The sequence below is a fragment of the Phascolarctos cinereus genome, unplaced genomic scaffold, assembly GCF_003287225.1.
Source record: "Phascolarctos cinereus isolate Bilbo 61053 unplaced genomic scaffold, phaCin_HiC Scaffold_5;HRSCAF=322, whole genome shotgun sequence".
NCBI classification, from domain to species: Eukaryota; Metazoa; Chordata; class Mammalia; order Diprotodontia; family Phascolarctidae; genus Phascolarctos; species Phascolarctos cinereus.
The window spans coordinates 124,427,672-124,444,466 of NW_027555958.1; the positions used below are offsets into that span (position 1 = coordinate 124,427,672).

At 36.6% G+C, this 16,795-nt stretch overlaps 1 long non-coding RNA gene across 1 annotated transcript in view; it reads right to left on the reverse strand.

Annotated features, from left to right (window-relative positions):
• The window catches only part of LOC144457550 (uncharacterized), a 382,871-nt gene that overhangs the window by 177,867 nt on the left and 188,209 nt on the right, over positions 1-16,795 (reverse strand). The window contains exon 2 of the long non-coding RNA XR_013486944.1: positions 15,460-15,571. This is a non-coding gene — a long non-coding RNA (uncharacterized LOC144457550). The remainder of the gene's footprint in view (positions 1-15,459; positions 15,572-16,795) is intronic.

The window sequence follows — 16,795 nt, forward strand, 5'->3', positions numbered from 1 at the left end:
GAGAAGATAGATTAGAATGGGAAGAGCCTGGAGGCAGAGAGACCAAACAACTACTGAAGTAACCCATGAAGAAGGGTTTGTATTAGTATGGAGAGAGGCTACCTCTTCATGTGAGGCTAGAGTGAAGGTAGGTAGATAGTAGGAGATAAAAAGAAGTTATCTTAGTATCTTAGTGACTTGAAATGAGGAACAAGGGAGAAGAGGCTGCTCTCAGTGAATGACCGTTTTCTTTTTCTTTTTGATGAGGCAATCGGGGTTAAGTGACTTGCCCAGGGTCACACAGCTAGTAAGTATCATGTGTCTGAGGCCAAATTTGAACTCAGGTCCTCCTAACTCCAAGGCCAGAGCTCTGTGCCACCTAGCTGCCCCAAATGACCTTTTTTTTAATGTGAAATATGAGACAAGGTTTTCAGTTCAGAGGTTGCAGGAAATGGGGAGAACATGAGAGGTTTGAAGAGTATTGAAAAAAAATGGAAAAGCTGCAGTGGGGAGTAGAATATGAATCAGAGAGTTGTAAAAGGATTTTCTTGCTGTAGTGAAGGCCTAGTTCAGATCATATAACAAATTTATAGTGTTCATTATTCAACTCATTACATTTTTCTCAAAACCAAATCTTCCGTTAAACTTTCATAATAATATTAATGCTGTTAACATTGTGTGATGATCAACTATGATAGACTTAGCTCTTCTCAGCAATACAATGATCCAAGACAATTCCGAAAGACTCATGATAGAAAATGCTATCCACATCCACAATAAGAACTATGGAGTCTGAATGCAGATAGAAGCATACTATTTTCACTTTTTTTGTTGTTTTTTGCTTTTTCTTTTTTGTGGTTTTTCCCTTTTGTTCTGATTCTTCTTTCACAACATGATTAATGTGAAAATGTGTTTAACATGGTTGTATGTTTATAATCTATATCAGATTGCTTGCTGTCTTGGGGACGGAAGAGAGGGAGGGAGAAAAATTTGGAACTCAAAATCTTATAAAAATTAATGTTGAAAACTATTTTTACATGTAATTGGAAAAAATAAAAGACTATTAAAGGGGAAAAATAATAATGCTGTTGTTTTTCACTCATCTCAATAGTGTCTGACTCTTCATGTCCCCATTTGGGGTTTTCTTGGCAAAGATACTGAAGTGGTTTACCATTTCTTTCTCCAGCTCATTTTACAGATGAGGAAACTGAGACAAATGAGGTTAAGTAACTTGCCCAGGATCACACAGATAGTAAGTGTCTGAGGTCGTATTTGAACTCAGATCTTCCTGAGTCATGGACTGGTGCTCTATTCACTGTGCCACCTAGCTGACCCATTCATAATAATGACTAGAATTTATATAGCATCTGCTATGTACCAAGCACTGTGCTAAGCACTTTACAATTACATCATTTGATCTTCACAATAACCCTGGGAGGTAGCTGCTACTGTTATTCTCATTTTAAAAATGAAGAAACGGAAGCAAACAGTTCAAGTGATTTGTCCAGGGACACACACCTATTAAATGCTTAAAGCTAGATTTGAACTCAGGTCTTCTTGTCTCTAGGCTCATTACTCTGTCCTCTCTGCCACCTACCTGCCCATGTCTCTTGAGGTTACCACTGTCTTACCAGTCATCCTGGATAACAAACTGGGAATTTTCTTTGTCTCTTCCTTCTCCCTAACCCCTCATATCCCATCATTTGCCAAGTTATATAAATCTGAGCTTTATGGCATCCATTCTCTTCTCCCAATTCATGCATCTCTATGGTCCTTTGCCTACATTTTCTCTCCTCTCCAATCTATTCACCATAGATCTGTCAAAATGATATTCCTAATACACAGAACTAACTATGTTATATCCCCTATTCCAAAACCATCAACTGCTTCTTGGCTCTAGGATAAAGTACAAAATCCACAGCCCAGCATTTCAAAACCCTCTACAATCTAGTTCCCACCTACTTTTCCATTATTATTTCATATTATTTCATTTCCCATGCTTTTCATTCCAGTCAAACTGAACTGCTAAATGATCCTAGTGGGATATGCCATCTCTCAGTCCCATGCTTTTGCACCAGTGGTGGCTGACATCTGGAAACCAATCTTTCTCAACTTCAATTTAGAGAATCCCTAGCTTCCTTCAAAGCACAATGTATTTCCCATCTCCTAGAGTTCTTTCTTGATCTCCAGTTGTTAGCCCTCACTCCCTCTTGAAATGACTTTGGATAACTTTGCACATACTTTGTATTTACTTACTTATATGATGTCACACCCTTTGGAAGAATACAAGCTTTGGGAGGAGGGGGTGGTGGGAGGCAGGTACTGTCTTCTTTTTGGTTTTGTATCTGCAGCCCCCATCCACATTAATGCAGGAAGTCCTCACATTAGGAGTTACTCAGAGTGATGAAATCATCAATTCAAACCCAGCCCTCCTCACCTTTCAAATCCGTAAGTCACCCAGCCCTGAAACTTCAAAGTCAGTCTTGACTCTTCCCTCTCTTTCACCTACAGTGGCAAATGATGCCATTTTTCCTCCTCAATTTCTGTCTTCTTTTTTCCATTCATGCTTCTACCAATATGTCCTCAGCCTGTTCATCACCACTTATCTGTATTATTATAACTGCCTCATAACTTGCCTATCTGTCTCCAATCTATTCCCTTTTCAATTCATCCTTCACATAGATATTAAAGTAGTACTACATTGTGGAAGCTGATCATATCATTCCTCTGCTCCAAAATATTATCTGGGTTTCATTGACTGTCAAATAAAATCTCCTCCAACTATCTTTCAAAGTAGTCTACAATCTAGGTCCAATCATTGCTTTAGATTAACTTCTCCTTTACCAACTTTGTGCCACCACTAGTGAAATTGCATTAGCTTTCTTCCTCATTTCATTCTGCTTTCTCCCTCCCCCATATCTGGGATGTGCTTCTCTCCCCCAACTCCACTGCCGTCTCTGCACATTAAAATCCTTTCCCTCCTTCAAGGTTCAGCTTAGGTATCATCACCTTCTCCATGAACCCATCACTCAGACCCCCCAGCTTGAAATAATTCCTCCCTCCAGTCATACCACTTTTCTCTTTACTATTCACCTAACCATGCTCTAACTAGAATTATAGTTATTTGTGTAAATTTGTTATCATTTGCCCTCCCCCATTTTATATATACATATATATGTATATATATAATACATGCACATGATATATGGGTGTATGTGTATATATACATAATATATGAATGTATTTATGTATATGTGGATATACACACATATACATTATATATAATATGTGACATTATATATGTGTGTATATATAGCTACATATACATACATTCATATATTATGTACATGTACGTACACATAATATATTTTATAATACATTATGTATATGTACATATACATAATATATTTTATATCATGTGTCTACATGCAATATATTATGTATATGTACATATTTTATAATATATTATGTGTGTGTACATGTATATAATATATTTTATATTTATATATGTTTAGTAAAATTTATATAATATATACACATACATATTTCCATTGACTAATAAAATGTGCTCCTTATGCAGAGTAAACAGTTGTTTGAATGGAATTCATCCTCTAGGTAAAGTATAGTAATCAAATGTCTAGGGGCAGAGGCTATGCCATTATGAAAGCATTATTTTAAGAATATTAATCAGGTAATGTGCAGGAAGTATTGGGGGCAAGAGAAACTCAAGGAAGGGTGATGATTTAGGAGGATATTTCAATAATCTAAGCAGGAAGTAATAAGGGCCTGATCTAGGGTGGTGACTATGAGAACACAAAGGAAGAGACAAAAAAGATAAGAGAATTAACATGAATTGATGATTAAATGAAAAGAATGAGAGGGGGAATAAACAAAGATAACTCTCAGGTTTTGAGTCTGGACAACTGGCAGAATTGTGGTACCATTAATCAAAACAGAGAAGTAAGAAGTAAGAGCTTTGTTTTGTGGAAAGGGGATAAGGATGGAGTCAAAGGTATAATTAGAAGGTTTATTGGAATAAGAGAGACATTTCTTCCTCTAAGAAAGAGGAAAGAGAATATGTGTGAAGAGCTAGGAATATAGTAAGATAAAGAAAAGGGGAAATGGCCTTGATTTTTCTTAGTCAGTCAACAAACAAGGATTTATTACACTCTTACTATGTTCAGTACACTATGCTAAATACTTACATAAAGGGAAACTGAAAAGAGGGGAGAATGGAATGGAAGCTTCCCAGTGCTGGACATGAAAGAGAATTTTTTTTTTTCCGTAGAGGGATGTATTTATTAAGTTTGCATCGTTCAGATTTGTATACAGTTATAATTATTTGTTGTAACTCTGTGACTTATGGATAATTTATCTCAGCTAAATCAGAACAAAAGAAGAAAGGAGGTTTTTATTTGATCCAACTATGGAAGAGAATTTATTGAGCAAAGCCTAGAAAAGAATAAAGACATGACTGGTCTGGGTCCCTCCCTTACATGGAGTTTTTGGTAGGTACCTCCAAATCAAAAGGAAAAGTCCCAGGGGTTACTTCTAAAGTGGGAATTACAGGGCTGGAATAAACTTCCAGGATGAAGACATATCTGGGGCATGGTAGAAATAGCCTTGGAGAGCAAAGAAGAGAGAACCTGGAGAAGAATGAAGACTAGATCATCTTCTGAAAATGAGAATTGGGGAAGATAGAGAAAGTATGAAATAACCAATGTGTGCCGTGTGCTCAGGAATCAACACATGATTTTCTTATATCTTTCTCTAACTGGGCTTAGAAAGAGCATCTTTTTTGTGACCATTGAACTTCTTCGTGTACCTACCCATGCCAACAATAGAAGAAACTGGGGGAAAGCAATCCTACTTAATTCAACATGATGGAACTGTGAGCCAAAAGTCTGAAAAGACTTCATATTTTGGCTGGTCACAAATGTATATGAAAGGTCAGGAATATAACTAGCTGGCGTGAAAGTTATTAACCTTGTGCCTTGGATACAGCTTTATCTCAATGTTCTTCCCAAACTAGTCATCTACAAGGGATAATGGAAAGGGTTTCAAAACTCTAAAACCGTGGGATTTAAGAATCTCAGAATTCTTAGCACTGTTGGTCGAATAGCCTTTGCATAGATGATGACTACCCTTCTGAGATTAAAAATCAGGAGGTATGCAGGATGTTCTTCATAAGCTAGAGGGCAGGAAGTTCAGTCCAAGTGAAAGATTAAGCCTGAGAGTATTTGCTAGCTCAAAGGACTTTGCTCTACGTCTTAATGAGCTTGTTTCCTGGGGCAAAAAAAACCTCTCCCTTGGAAGAGAAAGGTCTAGCCAAAATTCTGGGAAAAAATTGACAGGCTTCATCATAAAGAAAAAAAAACTATATAAAATCTCCTTCTTCCCTCCCCACCACCAGAGAAGGCTATTGCCTCTCTTATGACTGAAGCAAGAGTGGCTACTTTTCTAAAACAGCTACAAAAAGACACTGACTTTGAACTAAAAGAGCACGACAGAACCCCCTCTTCCCATGAGGAAGAAATAGCACTATAGTCAAAGACTTCAGCAAAGTCCAAAAGCTGAAAGGAGAGGGAAGCTTCCTACCATCTACCCTCTGGGGCTGACAGTGGCTGATAGAGACCATTGCCTAGGTGAGCAGCTTCTTATGGAAGCTACGTGTTCAGCAGAGCAGTTTCCATCAGACGCATCCATCAGGGCAGCATTCAGTGGATACTATACATTCAGGAGTGACCAGTAGGGTGTGGCCCATCACAAGCATCATGATGACATCATTAGAAGACAAATTGCCCTGTAGGAACAGAGGCATGAGCTGTTCCTTCAACTTAAATGTGGCCTACCACAAGTGTACCATAGTCATACATATTCACCCTGTTTGTTTCTCTCCCCATTTCCTATGTGTGTCTATTCTTTCCTCTGATAGTATGTATATTTATAGGAAAGCACGTCTCAGATTTATGGAGGAAATAGATCATTGCTACTTGTCTTACTAAACCATTTCATTAAATGTTTTTACTTTAAACTGTTTTGTTGTTTTGTTTTGTTTTTTCTCATCTGCCTGACTATTAAACATAAGCAAAGAGGTATGGGCTTGTAGGTTATGATTTTAGTAGATTCAGACTGACAAAGTACTTTGAATATGAAATATGCTTCTCTGGGGGACCCACTCTGTAAATTGTGGAAGAAGTACTAAAAAAAATTTAAGTGACACTGCTTTAACTAAACTATCTCTCAGTAGTAATCTCTGATTTTTTTTTTTTTAGGAACTGAGTAGGGAATATACAATTTGAATTTTGATTAAGAAGGCAATTTAAAATTATTTTCTCCAAAAATGATTGCATTTTAGTGTGTTTACATTTAAAGAGCATTACCAAATGACTTTATAACCTTGGAACATGGACTCTGGCTTGACCACTGGTGATGCCAGATGCTGTAGTACTTCCTCAGGCTATTTCTGTTTTTAACCCATTCACATGATCTCCACTTGATTTAAGTACCAAAACTCCAAGCAGTGTATTTTTTGAAAATGGTTCGATTTTTCAGGTGGTTAAAGAAATAAAAATGAATCTCTTATGCTTGAAAATTCTCAAGGTACTCATTATTCAGATGAGAAATCATATGAAGATGTACTAGATTCCTTGCTGGTAACCTGGGAGCTTCCTGGCCTGATGGCTTAAGCTTGTCTGACAGAGCAGAATTGTGATCCCTCTGCAATCGTTAGGATCTCTACTATTGAGACTATTTCTCCTCCCCTCCAACTCATTTCAAACTCTTTGATATAGCATTCACTTTTAATGTGTTCTGGCTTGTTGGGATAGTCTCTTGCAAAATATATTTCCAAGGAACCAAGGCTGTTAGGAGAAGCAGTGTAGTAAAGAGGAGAGAGAGTACCAGATTGGGAATCAGAGGTCTTGGGTTAAGATCCCAGCTCTCCTGCTTATTTCTTGTGTGCTCTTAGCTAGGTGAAACAATGCACCAGGTACCAGAGCTGGAGTCAGAAAGACTTTCCTCAGACACTTACTAGTTGTGTAACCCTAGGCAAATCACTTAACAACTCTGTACCTCAGTTTTCTGAACTGTCAAATGAGGATAATAATAGCTAGCACTCACCTCCCAGGGTGGTTATGAGGATAAAATGAGATAATGTCTATAAAGTATTTTATAACACTAATGTGCTTTATTATTAGTCTTATTAATATTAATTATTATCATCATTATTATTATTGACATCTCTGGTACTCAATTTTCTTACCTGCACAATGAGAGCAACTGGAACTAAGAAACTAAGGTTCCTTTCAGCTCTAAATCATATTATATTTTGTAATATAAAAGAAAATTATGATATGCATTAGTTAGCCATAGATATGAAGAAACGGTACAATTAATAGGTCAAATCAGAAAATAAAAATTCCTTGTGCTTTATATATTTCCATACATTCTCCAAATCATATTTTGCCTTTTGTTTTGTTTTGTTTTAAATTGTTGTCGCTGAGTCATTTCTGATTGCTTGTGACCCTATTTGGGCTTTTCTTGACAAAATACTGGAGTCGTCTACCATTTCCTTCTCCAGTTTATTTTATAGATGAGGAAACTAAGGCAAACAGGGTTAAGAGACTTGTCCAGGGTCAAACATCTAGTAAATATCTAAGACTATATTTGAACTCAAGGAGATGAATCTTCCTGACACCAGGCCCAGCACTCTATCTGATGTGGTTTAGGGGTTCGGGGTCCTGGGACCCCAAAATCACAATACATGGTCCTGTCTGAAAGAATTCGACCAAAGCCTTCTTTCAGCCAAAGAAAAGGTTTAGTAGAACATCTGTCATATGGGGCATTCTTAAAGAGTCTGGACATTAGTAAACTATTGGCTTATTGGCTAGATTACAAGAATCTAAGCATTGGCTAGATTATAAGAATCCCAGCATCTTAATGGAGACAAGATGCACCTTATATACAGAAAGACTGTGGGAGGGATCTAGAAGTGGCCAAGTAGTTTGGGGTGATGGCAGGAGGGGCCTAAGGAGATATGGAAGGGAGTGGCCAGTAAGCTGGGGTGAACAGAACTCCTGGGACCTGGACAATGGAGCCTAGCTAGGATTCAGTGTGGGAAATGGCCAGGGGCCATAGCAAGGGCTAGGCTAGGTTAAGGGTAATAGATTTGGGAGATTGGGTGTAGCCACATTGAAAGGCCAGCTGATGGGATTATAGCCTTAAATGAATGCCAGAGACTTGGCCATGTGGGAAAGTCCAGGGTTTTTCTTTTTTGGGATTTAGATCCCATCCTCATCATATCCACTGTGCCACCTGGCTGCCCTTTTTTTTTTAAAAAAAAATATTGTCTGCTATCTCAATGCAAGCCAAGTTCTCATTTATTGCAAGAGGGAAGGGATGAGGATAAGAGAATCATTACCTCTTTCTCCTATACAGAGGTAAGATTACAGAAGAGAAAGAACACAGATGAGATTTACAAAAACAAAGATAAAAAACTGATGCGTATGTCTATTTTTTTTCCACTTTGAACATCTGAATATTCAGTGTATGAAAGAAGTATAACAAGGTGTAATATGAATACTGTGAGAGATGATCTTTCAGAAGTGAAGCCTCCTCAGGGACTCAATGGTTCTTGTTAATAGTTCTTGATTGTTGCTTTCAAAACCCTCCCTCCCCAGACTCAGTTTTTTAAGTACTTAGCAGAAAGAACAGACCTGCCCCCAACCTGAACTGCTTGCCCTTGAAAAGCTTCCCACCTTTTCTCGTCTCTGGGCAAACTTGTGTCTCCGTGAATAGATTGTACCCCCTGAAAGCCCAGCCAATGGGATAAGGGGAAGAGGATTAGGGAGGAGAAGCTTGAGTTAGGGTATAAATAAGCCTTTATTTCTGTAAGGAACTCATACTCTCCAGGCCCGCAATGGCGACTAGAAGTGTACCCTTTCTCATGAGAAAGCGATAAACTCCTTTCTACTTTCAAGGTATCTAAGTCTTTGTTTTTATTTTTGAGTAAGTGGTCTCTGTCCTACACACTACTATAAGTGGGAAAAAAATCACATAGCTGTTTTTTTTTTTGAGAGTAAGATATTTTGTATATAAGGAACTTTATTGGAGTCTTGGGATGACAGAGTTAAACCTAAAAGAATTCTTATAATTTCTCTGGTCCAATAAGTTTACATATGAGGAAACTGGGAGTTTTCAGAGAGGGAAGTGTCTCACCCCAGGTCACCCAAGCAGAGTCAGGATTTGAATCCATATGCACAGACTCCAATTTTAGCTTTTTCTCTATTTCCCTATGCTTCCTGGCCCCTCTCAAAGTCCACTTACTATAAATACCATTCCAAGAAATCATTTGTGTATGTAAATACTTCTAGGACCCAACCAATAGCTTCATTTGCTCCAAGCAATATTTGCTACAACAAAATTCCCCAACAGCCAAATGAATTGAGGCATTTATTGTAGGGACACTTGACCTTGATGATGCTAAAACAAAATCAATTTGATGCTCTGGTAAAAACCACAGGGACCCAAAAGCTTCAGGCTTAAATGGATTTCTTTCTGTGAGCTAAACCTAGTGAACTCTAGCTGATTCTTTAAGTGAGTTTATTTCTTAGTGAATTTTTCTTATCAGATGTTCCTAAGTAGCCCTTGACATTCCTCAGATTATTCTCCTGCTTTTGTTTTCTGTTGCCTCATAATCCCTTTCTAGCTCAGAGTTTCATTCAGATGCTAAACTGACTGACAAGCCTTAACGAGCTTAAGTTTGTGGCTAAGAAAGCATTTTTTTTAAACCAAGTAAGGAGAGGCTAGTTAAAAACAGGAATGCATAATAAATGGTAGCGTTTAGCTGGAAAGATGGTAGAATGGTGATGAGCAGCACACATTATAGATGCTCCGACAGGTCTTGCTGCAAAGTAACAGTCATCTGTTGTTCCCCAATGTGGTTCCCAGCTGCCACTCTAATTAAAACCCTTCTTTTGCAAAAGCATTCAATAAACATTCAGCACTAGTCTGCAAGTATTTTTAAATTAAACACTTGGAGTTAACCCAGCTTTATCTAACAGGGCCTGTATTTTTAGAAAAAAAAATTTTTTTTTACATTTTTGTGCTCCTAATGGGAGCTCTTTTTTTTTTTTAAACAAAGTCATTATCATAACTACTTTTGGCTAGCCCTTCCCAAAACTGTTCTACATTTTATCATTTGATTTCTAGTGCCCTTTTGGTAGAATTTTGGTCCAAGAATAACAAAAATCTCATCTTACCCTTGTTTCCTATCACCCTTAGCAATTTCTCTACCCTTTCCATCTGAACCCATTTCCTAATCTTAGAATGACCACTGGTATCTTGGTATCCACCCCCTCCATCCCAAAGTTATGTTCTATATATTAGTGTAAATACCATAGTCTAAATAGACTCTAGTTCTTGTCTTAACTCCCACATCCTCGTGCTTTTCCAAAAGCAGGCTCCCCAGCCTCCTAACTTGGGTTGACATCGAGCTGTGCCCCACCCCAACTGTTGCTCCCAGAAACCTTCCTTGATCATTCCCCTGTTTCACTAGGTTCTTGATGCCCAAGCTACTCTTCCTCATGAGGTCCCATGCTTTTTTGTCTTCTTCACCTTAAATGCTACAGGAAAAATAATATTAACATGACAACTTGAGACTATAAAATCCCTCCTTAAAGCCTTTCAGGAGATCCTCAGGAAAACTAGTTCAAGCTCTTTGTTTGTAAGACTTTGAGATAATGGGATTCATGGATGTATTTCAGGGAATCCATGAACTTGAATGAGAAAAAAAATATATCTTTAATTTCACTAATCTCTAACTGAAATTTAGCATTTCCTTTCATTTAAAAAAAAAAATTATTCTGAGAATAGGTCCACAGATTTCACCAGATTGTCAAGGGGGTCCATGACACATGTCTGAACAAAATAGGCTAAAAGCCCCTGTTCCAAGTCACTCAGAACACTGTTTTGCTCAGTGTCAACTACCAGAAAGCAGCTCATATTCAGGGCAGAGAACACGCCTATCTTAGAATCAATAGTCGTTCTCTGATTGTTTTTTGAGCCTATTCACTCCCAGATGCCCAGTCCCACATCCTTTTTTGACCTGTTTTCTCTTGCTCAGCCTTAATACTATGCTTGCCTAGTCATACTTTGCCACTGCCTGTGATCTCCTGCCCAGATTGTACCTTTGCATGGTGACCCTGGTCCATTCAGTTTACTTCATTATCTTCTCTCTGCTCTCTAGTTTGGTCTAATTATCTAATAGTGAAGCTTAACTTTACTCTCATTGCTTACTATGATCATATATCCCTCAGCTCTAATGTTTATCCTTGTGTAGCAGTCCAGTGGTTCTGCCCATCTACCTCACCCATCTTCTAGTTCCTTCTAGCCCATTCTGTATTTAACTTCCTATGATTCAGTACTAATAGTATTACTGGACTGCAAAGCTAGAGCCCAACCAGGATCGCTATGGTTCATTAAGCAAGTGTGTTCTGTGTTCTATAGAGCAACCATATAATTTTACAGGCTAAGGTTTGAGTTCTTCAAATACCCCCAAAGTCTTTGTCCCCAAAACATCAGCACTTACCCCTTAATTTTTACCTTTCTATATCATGCACAAAAGTTCTATCTAACATGTCATTATGGCATAGAGGTGACCTTGGGTTCACAAAGATTAGCCTAATATCAAACATATTCTGGTGTGATCTACCAAGGTGAATAAAAAAAGCTTTGAGAATGGACTCAGTCACAGGTCATATTGTCATATCTGCCAAGAAAGGATTAAGTCAGTATAAAGAAGCTCATTGTCAGAAGGTTGGTTACTAGGTGATCACTTTGTTTTCCAAGAAATGAATAAAATATAAAATGCCTTTTAATTCTGTGCTATTACTCTTGGGACACCAGGATGGGATGGGGGGAACAAAATTGACTCTACCACTTTCTGGCCAATAACTCTCAAGATATTTAAGCAAGGGACAAGGGAACACTAGGCTAGCTATATCCCACTGAATAGGCCTAGATATTTTTTCCTCAAAAAATATAGGGATATGTAATGAGGGTTTGGAAGCACATTAACTTTCAGGGAAATTTCTAAGTTCAGTACAGACATGAAAATCCAACAAAAACAACCTCTCTAAAATTGAGAATATAATTCTTGACAGTAACCCTAAAGACACAGACAGATAAACATCTCTGCAGATAAAAATCGTTAAGTTCTATTTCCTGAGCCCTGATGGGTCTACTTTGACATAAATCCATTTTTTTCTTCCTTTTTTTCATTGGAAAAAAAAATTCTTCTTTTATTAGAGGAGCATTACTGTGAGAGAACTTAGAACTTCCTTGTGTCAATTTTTCTGTGAAACAAGGAATGTTGATTTTGCAAAGAAGAGAGAAATGACTGATTAGAAAACACACACCTATTTTCAAAACATTGCAGAAGAGAATAATTGGAGATTACATGCAGTATCATCTCACAAAACAGCAAAAAATAGTAGTGGGCAAAGCCTGCAGACAGCATGGTTTGAGGCTTAGCTAAGAGAATTCATTCTGAGAACATTTGTTGATGAATTGGGAGAGAAGACAACAAACAAATATGAAATGGAACAGATCTGGCTGCATTTCTGTAGTAATCTATTCTTATCATCTCTCTACCTGATATACTTTGTGAAAGGGTAGCCATGGCACTTAAAAATAGCAATATCAGAAGAGTAACTGAATCTGACAATTGAATCTAATGTACAAAAGTAATTACTATAGGTTTATCAAATTTTAATGTTACAAGTTATTGATTTCAAGACTAGGAAGATTACAAAAGTGAGTAAGAACACAGATGATACTTTTATAAAAAGACATAAGAAACTACTAATCTATATTTTTTTTCCATCTTTATAAGGATATGTTATGCACACATTGTTGATGAAAGTATGAGAAGATCCCAGGCAATCTTTTACAGATGATATTCCTGCAGCAACCCAATTCTAATGATATCTTAGACTATACAATATCCGGAATAGTATAGATTGTAGACTTAACTATACTCTGATCTGGTCAGATAACAACTGAAATTCTGCATTCTTTCCATGTTTCCCATTTTAAAAAAGGATTTTGACAAGTAATATGTTCAGAGAAGAGTAACTAGACTCAGGGAACAAGAATCCATGCTATACAAGATTGGTTAAATAATTTTTTTAATGTTTATCCAGGAGAAGAGATAGCTAAAAAGGCCACCATATCTGTCTTCCATTATTGAAGTGCTATCAAATGAAAAGTGAATTCGATTTATTTTAGATTGTAAACTCCTCCTTATATTGTAAGCTCTTGGGGGCAGGGACTGTCTTTTGTCTCTTTTGTATCCCCAGGGCTTAGCAGAGTGCTTAGTTGGCACATAGAGGGCACTTAATAAATGTTTATTGATAGATTGATTGATTTTTGTTGTTATTCCTAGAACAATGCTTCTTCACCTTGCTTTGAGTCATTGTCAGTCTGGTTAAAACCTATGTAACTCCTTTCTCAGAATAATGTTAAATGCACAGAGCAAAATACATGGATCACAAAAGAAACAATTATATTGACAGGCAGATAGATAGATAGATAGATATGGTTTACAGATGATAGGTTAAGAACTGATGTCTCCTCAATGTAAGGAAATAATTTTCTAACAGTCTAAAATATAATGGGATTCTTTGAAAAGCAATGAGTTGTAATATATAGTCTGAGAGGCTATAAGTCAAGGGTGATATGCAGGGAATTCCTATTAGGGTATGGGTTGTGCTAGATGACTTTTGATGGCCCTTCTGCTTCTGATATCCTGTGATTCATCTAGACTACTCTATGCAAATTAACCACTATGTAATCAAAGTCTCACCAAAGGAATACACAGACACTTTACTAGGGGACTTCTCAGTCCACCTAGTATCTTGAGAACTCTTAGTAGATGACAGAGAGCTAATTCAGGTGGAAATTACCTAGGCAGAGTGTCTCACAGAAACAAAAAGGCATTGTCAGCAAAATGATCATTTCTGCCTAGACTGCCTAGTAGCAAATTAGAGCCAGTAAGTATACTTTTTTACTTGTTTATTCCCTAGATACTGAAGCCCAGGACTAATTCTAGTCCTGATAGTAAAAACAGAAAAAAAATCAGACAAATGGCTGAGCTAAGCATGTTGTCATTAGCAAAGACAAGTTCACGATACTGATACAAAATCAGGTTACTGCTAGCAAAGCCTATAGAACATTAATTCTTAAGAAACTTAGACATATAGATTGATGCAGATTTTACAAGGAAACAGTGAAAATCCATAGCATCTAACTTCAATTTCCAAAAACTTAGCACCTACTTAATACCTAGGAAGACATGATCAAGTAGCCAGAATTATAAGAAGCTTGCTCTTATTTCAAAACCAACAGACAATGAATTCCCATACTACAAATGCAAAGCCCCAAATGGCCTTGAAAATTTAATAAATAAACTGTACTGGAACTGGAATGTAATCACAGATAAAACTGTCATCCATAATTGCCTGGACATATCATTGACCCTAAAAATAGTAAAGAAAATAGTTTCTCATATATATCATTTTTAGATATCAGACGAATTATAATGAATTATCAAGCTATGTGGACAAACTATACATTCACAATATAAAGACTTGGTAAGAGAAATCAAAATCATGTAAAAAGAGGAATAATCTATCATCTCCATAGTTTTGTCAGTTACTGGCATTATGCAAAAGATTCTTTGAGTCTATAGAGGATAAACTTGAATCCCAACAACTTCAATCAATTATAAAAGATCAGTTATTTTATCTACTTGCTTAATAGTTGTCAAATGCAAAAAAAAGGACAATAGTAGGATAACTACTTGTCCTAGAATTTTCTTTTCATAATTTAGTTTTTTGATAAACAAAAACTTTTTTTCTCTCCCTCCCATCTCCTACCTCATTAAAAAGAAAAACAAATACCTTACAATAAATATGCAAGGTCAAGCAAAACAAATTCCCTATTGGCTCTATTGGAAAATAAGTGTCTCATTCTTCACTCTGTACCCATCAACTCTCTGTCAAGAGGCAAATAGTAAGCTTCATCCAAGGAAGATAGCTTACACACACCTTCCTGCTCCCAGAATTTGCCATTTACCTTTTTATCAATTTTGCCAACTTGATGGGTATGACATGGAAAATGAGAAGTACTTTAATTTGCATTTCTCTAATTATTAATTATTTAGATTTTTTTGTGTGTGTGGCTACTGATAGCTTGTATTTCTTCCTCTGGAAGATGCTGTTCATATCCTTTGGCCATTTGTCAATTAAAGAATAGCACTTACTCTTATAAATTTGAACAAATTTCTTATACATCTTTGAAATGAGATCATTAAGAAACTTGCTGCAGAGATTTCCCAATTCCCTTTTGATTTTAACTATATTGATTTTGTTTGTATATTATCTTTTTGGTTTTATGTATTGAAATTGTTTACTTTACCATCTATGATCCTGTCTTTTCCTTGTTTAGTTATGGACTCTTCCCCATCCATAGATCTGACAGGCAATTTCTTCTTTCTCCATTAATATGTTTGTGATATCACCATTTATGTCTAAAAAAAATAAATAAACAATAAAAAAAGTTAAAGATTTGACTAAAATTTTAAAAAATTTAGACGTGGTAGATGTCTGTCAGTTGTTGAATGAGAATAGAAAAGAGTATACATGATACTTAGTTATGTAAGGCAACTTTACATTTACTCCTTAAAACAACAGTGTAAGGTATATTTCTGTTGACTTCCAAATTCACATCTCCAACTGCCCTTTAGACATCTCAAACTGTATGTCCAATAGACATCTGAAACTCAATATTTCTGAAATAGAACTCATTATCTTTTCCCCTAAACTCTCCCACCTTTTACTATTAGTGTAGAGGGCAACACCATCCTCCCAGTCCTTCAGGCTCAAAATGTTTGAGTCCTCCTGGATTCTTCATTATTTCTCACTCTCCATAGCTAATCTGTTGCCATCACCTATTGATTTCACCTTTGCAACATCATTCAAATATACCCCCTTATCAACTCTGACACTGCCACCACTCTAGTGAAGGTCCACATCAACTCACACCTGGTTTTTTTCAATAACCTGCTAGTGGGTCTGCATGCCTCACATCTCTCCCCACTCCAACCCATCTTCTATTCAGCCACTAAAGTGATTTTCCTAAAGCACACATCTGATCATGTCACCACCTTATTTACTAAACTCCAGTGATATCATTTCTAAATATGTATTCCAAAGAGATCGAAGAGAGAGGAAAAAAACCTAAATGTGCAAAAAAATTAATAAAATATTTATAGTGGCTCGCTTTGTAGTGGTAAAGAATTAGAAAGTAAGGGTATGCATCAATTAGGTAATGGCTGAAGAAATTATGGCATATTATGATAGAATATTGTCACATTACAAGAAATGATGAAGAGAAAAGTTTCAGAGAAGTCTCAGAGCACTTTTGTAAATATAGAATCAAGTAAGCAAACAGGAGAACAAAATTTCCAATAATGACAATGTTAAGACAAACTTTGAAAGATTTAAGAATTCCAATTGACACAATGAGCAATCATGATTCCAGATGACTGATGATGATATGTGCTACTCACCACTTGACAGAGACAGGGTGCAGATTGAGACATATATAATTTTTGGACATGGCCAATGAAGGAATTTGTTTTGATTGACTATAGAAATTTATTACAATGGGAGGAAAAATAAAACAGTTATGAGTAATTCAAAATAGAAATTAAACCCAAAAAATCATTTAAATTGTTTGTATCTTAGAATTC